Source organism: Etheostoma spectabile, unplaced genomic scaffold (genome assembly GCF_008692095.1).
Source record: "Etheostoma spectabile isolate EspeVRDwgs_2016 unplaced genomic scaffold, UIUC_Espe_1.0 scaffold00018607, whole genome shotgun sequence".
Classification (NCBI taxonomy): Eukaryota; Metazoa; Chordata; class Actinopteri; order Perciformes; family Percidae; genus Etheostoma; species Etheostoma spectabile.
This window is the reverse complement of record NW_022604346.1, coordinates 1-13,241: the sequence shown is the minus strand read 5'-3', so window position 1 is coordinate 13,241 and position 13,241 is coordinate 1. Positions and strand designations below refer to the sequence as shown.

The 13,241-nt window shown below is 47.2% G+C and overlaps 1 non-coding gene across 1 annotated transcript; it reads left to right on the top strand.

Annotated features, from left to right (window-relative positions):
* The first annotated feature begins 1 nt into the window (after nucleotide 1).
* On the top strand, nucleotides 2-73 carry trnak-cuu (transfer RNA lysine (anticodon CUU)). Its single transcript has one exon. It is a non-coding gene; the product is annotated as a tRNA-Lys (tRNA).
* Nucleotides 74-13,241: the final 13,168 nt, after the last annotated feature.

Genomic DNA, 13,241 nt, shown 5'->3' with positions numbered 1-13,241 from the left:
TGCCTGGCTAGCTCAGTCGGTAGAGCATGAGACTCTTAATCTCAGGTCGTGGGTTCGAGCCCCACGTTGGGCGGTTGTGTTTTAGAGAGTGGGAATCCGTGAGTTCTGCATAGTATCAGGTGGCTGTATTGGGGAAGATCAGCTGTCGATTGCAAAATTAGCACTTCCATCCCAGTGTAAAAATACCTGTTATTTACCAGACTAAAATGTGCCTGCATTCTACGATCATGGCATGTGCTGACATCCTGTTCCTCAGATCATACTAAAGTCTGGTGACAATGCCTGTTGTTGTTCCAGAACTGAGACTTAACATTCCAGAACTGAAAGTTAACTTTCTAGAACCTAACATTCTAGATCGACCGCTTAACATTCTAGAAATTAAACCTAACATTCGAGAACTACAAAATAACATTGTAGAACTGTAAGTAACATTTTAGTACTACAACTCTTAAAATTCTAAAACTACAACCTATTGTTCCAGAACTGCAGCTTAACATTCTTGAACTTAAACCTAATATTCTACAACTGCATATTAACTTTGTAGGACTGAAACCTAACATCCTACAACAACAAAATATCATTGCAGAACTATAAGTAACATTTTAGGACCATAACTCTTAAAATTCTAAAACTACATCCTATTGTTCTATAACTGCAACTTAACATTTCAGAACTGCAGTTTAACATTCTAGAATTGCCACTTTACATTATAAACTGCAGCTTACCGTTCTAGAACTAAAATGTAACTTTTTAGAACTGTAAGTAACAGTTTAGGACCACAACTTATAAAATGTTTAAAACTTCAACCTATTGTTCTTGAATTGCAATTTAACATTCTAGAATGGCAGCTTAACATTCTAGAACTGCAACTTACCATTCTAGAACTACAATGTAACCTTTTAGAACTGTAAGCAACATTTTAGGACCGCAACTTAAAAGAATTCTAAAACTTCAACCTATTGTTCTGGAATTGGAACTTAACATTCTAGAATGGCAGCTTAACTTTCTAAAACTTAAACCTAACATTCTAGAAATACAGCTTAACATTCGAGAACTTTGTCCTAACATTCTAGATTGGCAGTTTAATATTCTAGGTAGGGGACCCCAAACTTCCCTTTCCTGAGCCACATCAACCAGCTCCGACTGGGGGATCCCGAGGCGTTCCCAGGCCAGGTTGGAGATATAATCTCTCCATCTAGTCCTGAGTCTTCCCCAAGGCCTCCTCCCAGCTGGATGTGCCTGGAACACCTCCCTAGGGAGGCGCCCAGGAGGCATCCTTACCAGATGCCAGGACTACCTCAACTGGCTCCTTTCGACGTGAAGGAGCAGCAGCTCTACTCCAAGCTCCTCTCGGATGACTGAGTTTCTCACCCTATCTCTAAGGGAGATGCCAGCCACCCTCCTGAGGAAACCCATTTCAGCCGCTTGTACCCTGGATCTCGTTCTTTCGGTCATGGCCCAGCCTTCATGACCATAGGTGAAGGTAGGAACAAAAATTGCCCGGTAGATCGAGAGCTTTGCCTTCTAGCTCAGCTCCCTTTTCGTCACAACAGTGCAATAAACAGAATGTAATACCACACCGGCTGGTTCGATTCTCCGACCAATCTTACGCTCCATGGTCCTCTCACTCGCGAAGACACCGAGGTCCTTAAACGCCTTCACTTGGGGTAAGGACTCACTCCCTACCTGAAGAAAGCACTTCATCGGTTTCCTGCTGAGAACCTTGGCCTCAGATTTAGAGGCGCTGATCCTCATCCCAGCCGCTTCACACTCGGCTGCAAACCAATCCAGTGAGTGCTGAAGGTCACAGACCGATGATGCCATCAGGACCACATGATATGCAAAAAGCAGCAATGAGATCCTGAGCCCACCAAACTGCAACCCCTCCCCGCCCCAACTACGCCTTGACATCCTGTCCATAAATACTACAAACAGGATTGGTGACAAAGCGCAGCCTTGGCAGAGGCCAACCCTCACCTGGAACAAGTCTGACTTACTGCCGAGTTCCTGGACACAGCTCTCGCTTTGGTCATACAGAGATTGGATGGCCCTGAGAAGGGACCCCCTCACCCCATACTCCCGCAGCACCTCCCACAGTTTCTCCTAGGGGACCCGGTCATACGCCTTCTCCAGATCCACAAAACACATGTAGACTGGTTGGGCATACTCCCAGGCTCCCTCCAGGATCCTTGCGAGAGTAAAGATCTGATCCGTTGTTCCACGACCAGGGCGGAATCCGCATTGTTCCATCCAACTATCGGCCGAACCATCCTCTCCAGGACCTTGGAGTAGACTGTACAAGGGAGGCTGAGAAGTGTGATACCCCTGTAATTGGCAGACACCCTCTTGTCCCCCTTTATGGATGAGGGAAACCTCTTCAATAAGGGAGAGGCCACTCCTTAGGCACTGTTCCAGACTTCCACGCAATGTTGAAGAGGCGTGTCAACCAAGACAGCCCCTCCACACCCAGAGCTTTCAGCATTTCTGGACAGATCTCATCAATCCCTGGTGCTTTGATGCTGTGGAGTTGTTTTACTACCTCAGCGTCCTCCACCAGGGAAATTGATGACAATCCCCCATCATCCTCCAGCTCTGCCTCCACCACAGAGGACGTGTCAGCTGGATTTAGGAGTTTTTCAAAGTGCTCCTTCCACCGCTCTATTACCTCCCCAGTTGAGGTCAACAACGTTTCATCGTTACTGTATACAGCTTGGATGAGTCCCCGCATCCCCTCCTAAGGTGGCGAATGGTTTTCCAGAAGCACCTTGGTGCCGACCAAAAGTTTTTCTCCATGTCTTCTCCAAACTTCTCCCACACCCGCTGTTTTGCCTCTGTCACGGCAGAGGCTGCAGCCCTTCGGGCCCGTCTATAACTTGCAACTGCCTCCGGAGTCCCCCGGGATAACATATCTCGGAAAGACTCCTTCAGTCAAAAGGCTTCCCTGACCACTGGTGTCCACCAGGGTGTTTGTGGGTTGCCGCCCCTTGAGGCACCTAAGACCCTAAGACCACAGCTCCCCGCCGCAGCTTCAGCAATGGAAACTTTGAACATTGTCCACTCAGGTTCAATGCCCTCAGCCTCCACAGGGGTGCACAAATTCTCTGCCGCGGGTGTGAGTTGAAAGTCCGTCGGACAGGGGCCTCCTCCAGACTTTACCAATTTGCCCGCACTACGTGTTTGGGCTTACCAGGTCTGTCCAGAGTCCTCTCCCATCCCCTGACCCAACTCACCACCAAACGGTGATCAGTTGACAGCTCTGCCCCTCTCTTCACCCGAGTGTCCAAAACATATGGCTTCAGATCAGATGAAACAATTATAACATCGATCATTGACCTTTGGCCTAGGTTGCTCTGGTACTAAGTACACTTATGAGCATCCCTATGTATGAACAGGGTGTTTGTTATGGACGATCCATGACTAGCACAGAAGTCCAACAACAGACAACCACTCTGGTTCAGATCAGGGAGGCTGTTCCTCCCAATCACGCCTCTCCAAGTATCTCCATCATTGCCCACATGTGCGTTGAAGTCCCCCAGCAGAACTATGGAGGCCCCTACTGGAGCCCCATACAGGACTCCATTCAAGGTCTCCAAGAAGGCAGAGTACTCCGAACTCTTGTTTGCTGCATACACACAAACAACAGTCAGAGTTCCCCCCCCCCCCCTCCCATCACCCGCAGGCATAGGGAGGCGACCCTCTCGTCCACCGGGGTAAACTCCAACGCAGCGGTGCTCAGCCGGGGGCTTGTGAGTATCCCCACACCCGCCCAGCGGCTCACACCCTGGGCAACTCCGGAGTAGGACAGAGTCCAACCCCTATCCAGGAGTAAGGTTTCAGAACCGAGACTGTGCGTAGAGGTAAGCCCCACCAGATCTAACTGGTAGCGCTCCACCTCCTGCACAAGTTCCGGCTCCTTCCCCCACAGAGAGGTGACGTTCCACGTCCCCAGAGCCAGCTTCTGCCGCCCGGGTCTGGTCCGTCGAGGCCCCTGACCTTCACCGCCACCCCTATGACAGCGCACCCGACCCCAGCGGTTCCTTCCTTAACAGTAATTAGCCTGTACCTATGTTAATATTAACTAGCCATTTAGTTAGGTTGCTTACGTCTTTAAGCTCAGTTGGAGGTGCACAGTAACGCTCAGCCATCACTGGAAAGGGCTTCTCATAGACTTAGACGTCATACCCACTGATCGTAAGCCTTCATCTTTACAACTGGTCTGTCCTTACCCCCATTCCCCGGCGTCACGCCTGTCGTCACAGGGCCTTGACAGCCACAGCACGCATCACCAGCTCCTCTCTGTCAGTACCTTGCAACTGCCCATGGAGTCCTCCGGGATAACATATCCTGGAAAGACTCCATCAGTCGGACAGCTTCCCTGACCATCTGTGTCCACCAGGGTGTTTGTGGGTTGCCGCCCCTTGAGGCACCTAAGACCCTTAGACCACAACTCCCCGCCACAGCTTCAGCAATGGAAACTTTGAACATTGTCTACTCAGGTTCAATGCCCCCAGCCTCCACAGGGATGCACGAAAAGCTCCGCCGGAGGTGTGAGTTGAAAGTCCGTCGGACAGGGGCCTCCTCCAGACTTTACCAATTTACCCACACTACGCGTTTGGGCTTACCAGGTCTGTCCAGAGTCCTCCCCCATCCCCTGACCCAACTCACCACCAGATGGTGATCAATTGACAGCTCTGCCCCTCTCTTCACCCGAGTGTCCAAAACATACGGCCTCAGATCAGATGAAACGATAATAACATCGATCATTGACCTTTGGCCTAGGGTGCTCTGGTACCACGTACACTTATGAGCCTCCCTATGTTCGAACATGGTGTTTGTGATGCACAATCCATGACTAGCACAGAAGTCCAACAACAGACAACCATTCTGGTTCAGATCAGGGAGGCCGTTCCTCCCAATCACGCCTCTCCAAGTATCTCCATCATTGCCCATGTGTGCGTTGAAGTCCCCCGGCAGAACTACGGAGTCCCCTACTGGAGCCCCATACAGGACTCCATTCAAGGTCTCCAAGAAGGCAGAGTACTCCGAACTCTTGTTTGCTGCATACACACAAACAACAGTCAGAGTTCCCCCCCCCCCCCCCCCCCCATCACCCGCAGGCATAGGGAGGCGACCCTCTCGTCCACCGGGGTAAACTCCAACGCAGCAGTGCTCAGCCGGAGGCTTGTGAGTATCCCCACACCCGCCCAGCGGCTCACACCCTGGGCAACTCCGGAGTAGTACAGAGTCCAACCCCTATCCAGGAGTAAGGTTTCAGAACCGAGACTGTGCGTAGAGGTAAGCCCCACCAGATCTAACTGGTAGCGCTCCACCTCCCGCACAAGTTCCGGCTCCTTCCCCACAGAGAGGTGACGTTCCACGTCCCCAGAGCCAGCTTCTGCCGCCCGGGTCTGGTCCGTCGAGGCCCTGACCTTTGCCGCCACCCCTATGACAGAGCACCCGACCCCAGCAGTTCCTCCCTTAACAGTAATTAGCCTGTACCTATGTTAATATTAACTAACCATTTAGTTAGGTTGCTTACGTCTTTAAGCTCAGTTGGAGGGTGCACAGTAACGCTCAGCCATCACTGGAAAGGGCTTCTGATAGACTTGGACACCATACCCACTGATTGTAAGCCTTCATCTTTACAACTGGTCTGTCCTTACCCCATTCCCCGGCGTCCCGCCTGACGTCACAGGGCCTCGACAGCCACGGCACGCATCACCAGCTCCCCTGGCGGGGATTGGGTTGTGTCCCCCATGTGCCTGCTCCCTCTGTCAGTCATGTCTCAGGCGATCTCTGCCTTTTCATCCATGTGTCTGCAGGCTTCACAAAACCCCGGTGCACATACATCCTTCACCCCTTCCTCCCCTCTTCTACCGTTCCTTCAACTGTTCCTGGCCAATCGGCTTTTGCTCCCTCCATTTCCAAGATGGCCTCAATTCCAGTGCCGCATCCAGCAACTCAAAGGGACCTCCCTAACATTGTGATTGACAATCCTCAGCCTTATTTCCAACTGGTCTGGACTAGGAGTTGCTCCACCAAGTCATGGGTCTTCCCCGAGGCCTCCTCCCAGCTGGACGTCCCTCCACCTAGTCGTGGGTCTCCCCCGAGGCCTCCTCCCAGCTGGACATCCCTCCACCTAGTCGTGGGTCTCCCCCGAGGCCTCCTCCCAGCTGGACGTCCCTCCACCTAGTCGTGGGTCTCCCCCGAGGCCTCCTCCCAGCTGGACGTCCCTCCACCTAGTCGTGGGTCTCCCCCGAGGCCTCCTCCCAGCTGGACGTCCCTCCACCTAGTCGTGGGTCTCCCCCGAGGCCTCCTCCCAGCTGGACGTCTCTTCCAAGATCCTTGTGAGTATCCCCAGACCCGCCCGGCGCCTCACACCCTGTGCAACTCCGGAGTAGTACAGAGTCCAACCCCTATCCAGGAGTAAGGTTCCAGAACCGAGACTGTGCGTAGAGGTAAGCCCCACCAGATCTAACTGGTAGCGCTTCACCTCCCGCACAAGTTCCGGCTCCTTCCCCCACAGAGAGGTGACGTTCCACGTCCCCAGAGCCAGCTTCTGCCGCCCGGGTCTGGTCCGTCGAGGCCCGGGTCTGGTCTCCCCCGAGGCCTCCTCCCAGCTGGACGTCCCTCCACTTAGTACCGTGTCTTCCCCGAGGCGTCCTCCCAGCTGGACATCCCTCCACTTAGTACTGTGTCTTCCCCGAGGCCTCCTCTCAGCTGGACGTCCCTCCACCTAGTCCTGGGTCTTCCTTGAGGCCTCCTCCCAGCTGGTCTTAAAGGTGTTGGTTTGATCAAGAAAGTGGGTCCTTCTGGCCTTGTGACACTGGCTAGGCCTGCTGAAGAACCTGAGGAATGTTTTAAGCCTTTCATTTTTGATGGATTTGTGTCATTGACAGGACTTGTTGCAGATCAGCGGCACGTTAAGATACTAAGAGATACTCTTTCGTCCTCTTACTTCTTTTGCCTCTCAGCAATAAGACCTCCTATAAAGCAAGTATAATAGTCCGTGGCATAGAAATGGGATACGTACCCGCACCACTTCATCGTGTGCGTGTCCAGTTAATTTTGGGCGTCTTTGATGTTGCTGCACGCTGCTCATTTCCTATATCCAGGGTTGAGTCTATAATGGGTAATGCTATAGCTGGGAATAAAGTACTGCCTAGTCCCGAAGTGGTGGAAATCCCAGATACCAGACAACATATGGATGAAGTGTTGAAAAGTCATCCTGTCGTGTTTACTGTTAACGTCATCACTCGATCCCAGGCTCGTAAGCAGGAAGAAGACGCCGACCTGGCCGATTCCCTGCTGGCCCCAGCTTTAGTGAAGGGGAAACTGCCCTCCACGGTCCTCCAGAGTCTTCAGCTCCTGAACAGGACCCCTCAACTATGCCGATAGTAATCCCTCCATTACTGACTGCGTCACGTGAGTCCTTGCGTGAAGCACAAAAAGGTGACGCTAGTCTCACTAAATGTTTTGTGGGAGTTGCAAAGGGAAAATAGGGGGAGAAGGCACATTCCTTTTGTGTGAATGATGAAATGTTGATGCAAAAATGGGTTGCCCGAGCTACGTTAGCAAGGGATGGACTGGATGAGGAGTGGGGTACCATGCACCAAGTTGTTGTTCCCACTATGTACCGTCAGAAAGTGTTGCAGTTAGCCCATGAACATCCATGGTCCGGCCAGGAAAAATATACATATGTACAATCCACATGGAATAATAATAATAACAACAACAACAGGAAAACATATGAACAGGTATTTAAATATATACAAGATTGGAAAACAAAATGTGCAACTGCTTAAATAATATGCTAAAATGTAAATAAACCAGTTGTGCAGGTTGCCCTTAGAGCAGTATTAGTATAATATAATATTTAGTAAGGAGCCGGAGCGATGCTGCTGGAGCCGGAGATGGGCCCAACGACATTAGCCATCCTGTCTCCTACTTCTCAGTTGAGTTTAAGCACAATCAACTTAATTATTCCACTATTGAGAAGGATGCCTTGGCTTTGCTCCTTGCCATGCAACATTTTGAAGTGTATGTGGGTCCCAGCACCAATACAGTCGTGGTAGCCACCGACCACAACCCCCTGGTTTTCCTGCACCGTATGTACAACCATAACCAGAGGCTGATGCGCTGGGCATTGCTAGTCCAAGAGTTTAATCTAGACATTAGACACAAGAAAGTTGTTGCTGATGCTTTGTCTTGTGTGTGACTCTTTGTTGTTTTTCTCATGTGTGTTTGTAACCCACTGCTTGTGACAAAGTAGTGAAGAACAACATCCAAGCTGTGTTTGTTCTTATGGGAGGGGGTGTTACTTTCTCTAATGCTACTCTGGCTTTTTCTTGGAAGAGACCTGTATGTTGTTGTGTTTCCTGGGTGCCTGATCATCCACAGGTGTTTTCTGTCTGGTGATCAGAGAGGCCTTGGAGACCCTGACGTTTTTCAGCTTCTATTTTTAGTTGGGTTACTGCTTATTACCAATTTTTGTTTAACATCATGCATACATATTATATTGTGTAGTAAATTAGCTGCTATTTTAACTACATTATACCTTTTAAAACTTTTTTATTATCACTGTTCTACAACGGTGATAATGAAATAATGAAATCCAATGCAGTTACAAGCACTCACCACCAGATGTCAGTCTAAGACCGTACGGCGCAGGGGGGTTGCCGCTGTCGCTGCGGTCTGCTGCAGAATATTAAAACAAAAAAAATTAACATTAATCACAACAACATATATACATAGTTATGTGTCCTCAATGTGTATTGTAGAAATGTTTAAAGATAACTAATCCACGAAACGTGCTATTTTATTACATGCCGGGAAATCGCCAAACCATATTCCATTAACAAAATCTCACAATTTACATTAGTTTTACTTTTTCCATGAATAATTATAACCTCGTCAAACATAAATAAGGATGTTATGAAATCAAGGGTTTAGTGTAGAAATTCGGCATACAAGTAACACACCAACGAGCTTGCATTTTGGCGAGACTGCAACTTTTATCCATACAACCTACCTACACACAACAGTGGTCGGTCACAGACGCACCGTAAAACACACTTTTTTAAACAGGATTTGGAAGAGAAACCAAAGTGTGTTTCACAGTATTCAGGTCCTATTTAAAGTTTAGTTAGTGTCATCAATGTGTATTGTTGTAATGGTTAACGATAATTAATCCCCGCAACATGACATTATATTGCATGGGGTGAAATCGCCCAACTGTAGGCTATTCCATTAATTAAACCTCATTATATTTGTATTTAGCTTTTTCATAAGATTTCTCCCCTCCATAAAGATGAGTGAGGATTTAATTAAAACAGGAATTTAGATAAGACACTTCGGCATACAACCCAAACACCATTGAGCTCTTACTTAACTATATTATAACTTTAAATCTGCGTTATTAACGCTGTTACGCGTCACCGCGGAGGGATATGCCAACTGAGCCACAGACCGCTGGCTAATGTAAATTTCAATTTTACAGTTTGTAGTGAAAAACACGTTTCAAAAGTTGTAATTTTTTACCTAAATGAAGTGAATATATGATTACTAATTGTTTTACCGTACATACTGGAGCTGTCATCCAGCCTGCGGTCCTGCGAAGCGTGAAACTCCGATTCAACTCGGACCACTTGATGTCCGCCATCGACCCCCACCTTCACCTCTGATCTTCACCCCAGGTAAACCACAGGTCCCCTGCGACGTTGGCTAGCTAGTATCTCGGTTTCTAAATCTTGATCAATTTCAAAAAATAAAAGATTGACTCAAACATTGAAAACAAGCAGAAAATGCTTAAACCTGCAGAAAAGTGGGAACCAGTGTGCTGTGGTCCCCCAGCCCCCCCCCCCCCCTTAATCTAATCAATAATAATTAATTAATTAATCTACTTACTGACTTTAAGCATTTGCCATTGCAGCAGGTGTTGTATATTTATAAAGTCATTTTTTTAGCTGATATCAACCCAGTTGTTTTATTTTTTTTATTTTTGTCTTGTGATTGAAGTGTGAGCTGTAAACATGTAGTCTTACTAACAACAATGTTCACACAGGTAAAGGAATGACCAGGCAAACATTTATTTATAAAAACACACACACAGCAAACACAAAATGCAAACAAGCCAATAGAAACAGCTGACATTTATATACAAAGAAAGCTTATTGTTAATGGTGTTAGTGGTAATGTTAGCTAGCTAACGTTATCACGATCGCTAACATTACTACTAACACCGTTAATGGCTAGCTTATTGTTAATGGTGTTAGTGGTAATGTTAGCTAGCTAACGTTATCACGATCGCTAACATTACTACTAACACTGTTAACGGCTAGCTTATTGTTAATGGTGTTAGTGGTAATGTTAGCTAGCTAACGTTATCACGGTTGCTATTATTACCACTAACACCGTTAACGGCTAGCTTATTGTTAATGGTGTTAGTGGTAATGTTAGCTAGCTAACGTTATCACGGTCGCTAACATTACCACTAACACCATTAACTTTAGATAGCTCAACGTTAATGGTGTTAGTGGTATTTGTTAGCTAGCTAACGTTTTCACGGTCAGTAACATTACCACAAACACCGACTTAGTAGTAATGTTAGCTAACCGCTAGTAGAGTTAAGCATCTGGTGGTCACGGTCACTAACATTACCACTAAACCGTTAACGGCTAGCTTATTGTTAATGGTGTTAGTAGTAATGTGTAATGGGAAAATTACATGTAACCAATGATTTTCGTATTAATTATTCATAATAATATCTTCAATGCCTCTCAGAGTATTTGGTCCTGTATCTGTCCTCAGTGTGATCTCTTTGTAGGAGACAACTGGATATGTTATGACTTTGCATTTTCCCACCAAGGATAGATGACGTGGAGCCTGACAGAAACAGTTGCCTAGAACGGTGTTTATCATAGCAGGTCCCAGGTCGAGACCAGAGCCTATCCAAGAGACAAGATGTCCTTTTTTAACTAAGATAGAATGACGGTCAAGACACTTGGACACACGAGGGACAGATTCAGAAATACGTAAGAGCTCCAACTGTCTGCCTGAGGTCCACTGATTGTTATGTTTGAGATTAAACTGGTTTCCAAACAAGGGTTGGTTTTCCTCTGGGGGCACTGCATATAAAGAAGTGTATTACTGATTGTATTTACCAGATGGTGGTGTCACTTGTACTCTGTTTCATTGTGAACTGCCATTCTCGTCATTTTGTTTGATTGTTCTCTCGAGAAAATAATTAAACTCTTTCACCGAATATCAAACTTTTAATCCAGTCTCTAGCCTGTCTTTATTTTTGTTTCAACAAGGTCTCTTCTTCATTTTACAAATTCCTCCCTCGCTGAACAGAAACTTCCACAACAAACTTGGCGTTGTCGGCAGGATTTCAAGGAGGGATCAGATCGGGACTCCGCTGGTGACTGATGACAGCTAGCACCCAGGGATCTGAGGATCACCTGCCTCTAAACCTCGCCAAAACATCTTTGAGAGACAGAGGGTCAGAACCGCGGAGGGGCTCGCTGATTCCACTCTGAAATCCAAACGAAAAGGAAGCAATTTCAAACAGCGGGGGTAAGTTAGAATTTCAATTTTAAACAATTTGAATTGGATACCGAGACACCGTGTGAGACAAAGACTGACCAAGGTTTTCACTGGGATTATTTGGTGAAAGTTTATCTTTGTTTTGGGAAATTTAGGTTTTTACAAAAACAAGAGAAAGGGTTTTATTCGTGGGTGTTAAACACCAGGTTGTTGAACAGAATGAACCACTAATTTGACATCATCTCATCAAACAAGGGAGTAGGACGGGGTGAAGGATAGATTTTGAAATCATACAGATAAACAGTCATCGTAGCTGCCTATCTGGATTTTCATCGAGCTAAAATCTATCACAGATAAACAGTCATTGTAGCTTAAATTAAGTTACAGCTGTTTTCAGGTTTTTTCGCAAAGTTTACCGGAGACTAAACTGGGCCGTATAGTGACGATTATACGAAAAAGAAGTACTTCAAATACTTGTTCATTTCATATTTAGACATGGGCAATAAAGGCACAAAATCACACGTTCCTTCAGGCCCGTGGGTTGATGAGATGGTGAAACGATATGGTCCACAAACCTTAGATTGTTTGGCTTATTGGACCACTAAGCATGGCTTCCCTGAGAATGGCTCTTTGAGCACAGGGAAGTTAGGTGCAAGCAAGATTTAGAAGAAGAAGAAAAATTATTGAGAGGGGGTAAAACACCTCCACCATTAACAATAAGCACCAGGATTTATTCAATAGAGAAAAACAAAAGGAAGTTTTTAGTCAGTGGATGGAAGAAGCCACTTGTAGGGAAAGAAAACAGATGAAAAAACTAGTAACTAAGGAGGGAACAGATAATGCTGTTGAAACACAGAGAGGAGAATGACCACTGTCACTAATGCATTTTCCCTCTATCCGAGTCTTAAAGATGGCGATCAGCTGCTCAAACCAACACCCTACCCACTCCAGCACCCAGGCCGAAGGGAGAAACACCGTCCGTGTTCCCCCAGAAGCAAGCACCAGGAGCGGACCAGATCCCACACAGCCCCACCTCGCTGCAAGCTCTCTCTCTACAAGCAGCCACGGCCTTCCCCCACCTACATTGACAATAACAGCAGCATCGGGTACGTCATCCACTGCTACAATCAGCGGAGCAGGCTGACAAGAAGAGAAACAGAAGAAAAATAACTTGACAGTGTCAACGTTGCTGAACCGGGGGGGGCAAAGAAAGCAGAGGCAAAGCGAGAGGAAGAGGCAGAAGACGAAGTGGAGGGCAGGGGCCAGCAGTGGACCGAGACACATGTTTCAAACTGCGGAGGAAGAGGTCACTGGGCAGACAATGCCCATCCCGAAATACAGAAGGGAGACGACAACCGAGGGGTCCCCAGCTGGGTATCACACCTACAGCCAGCAACGGGGGATGAAAGGAGGAGGGGAACGGAGTAGGTGGGGAGAGTCTGAGCCAGTCTGCACGGATAAGGGAAGTAAAATGCAAAACACACTAACTAATCTGCTTGCAAAGAAGTAAATGCTTTCACACGCTACAGCCCATAAACTCACACTCTTCCTCACACGATAGGGGAATTCTAGAAGCATATTGTCACCTAGACCAAAAACATTTAGAAGGTATTCCTAATTATGATATGTTTTATCTGAGGGTATAAATTGGCTGCTACAATTTTAAAAGGTGCATGGAAGGGGGTGTAGAGTTG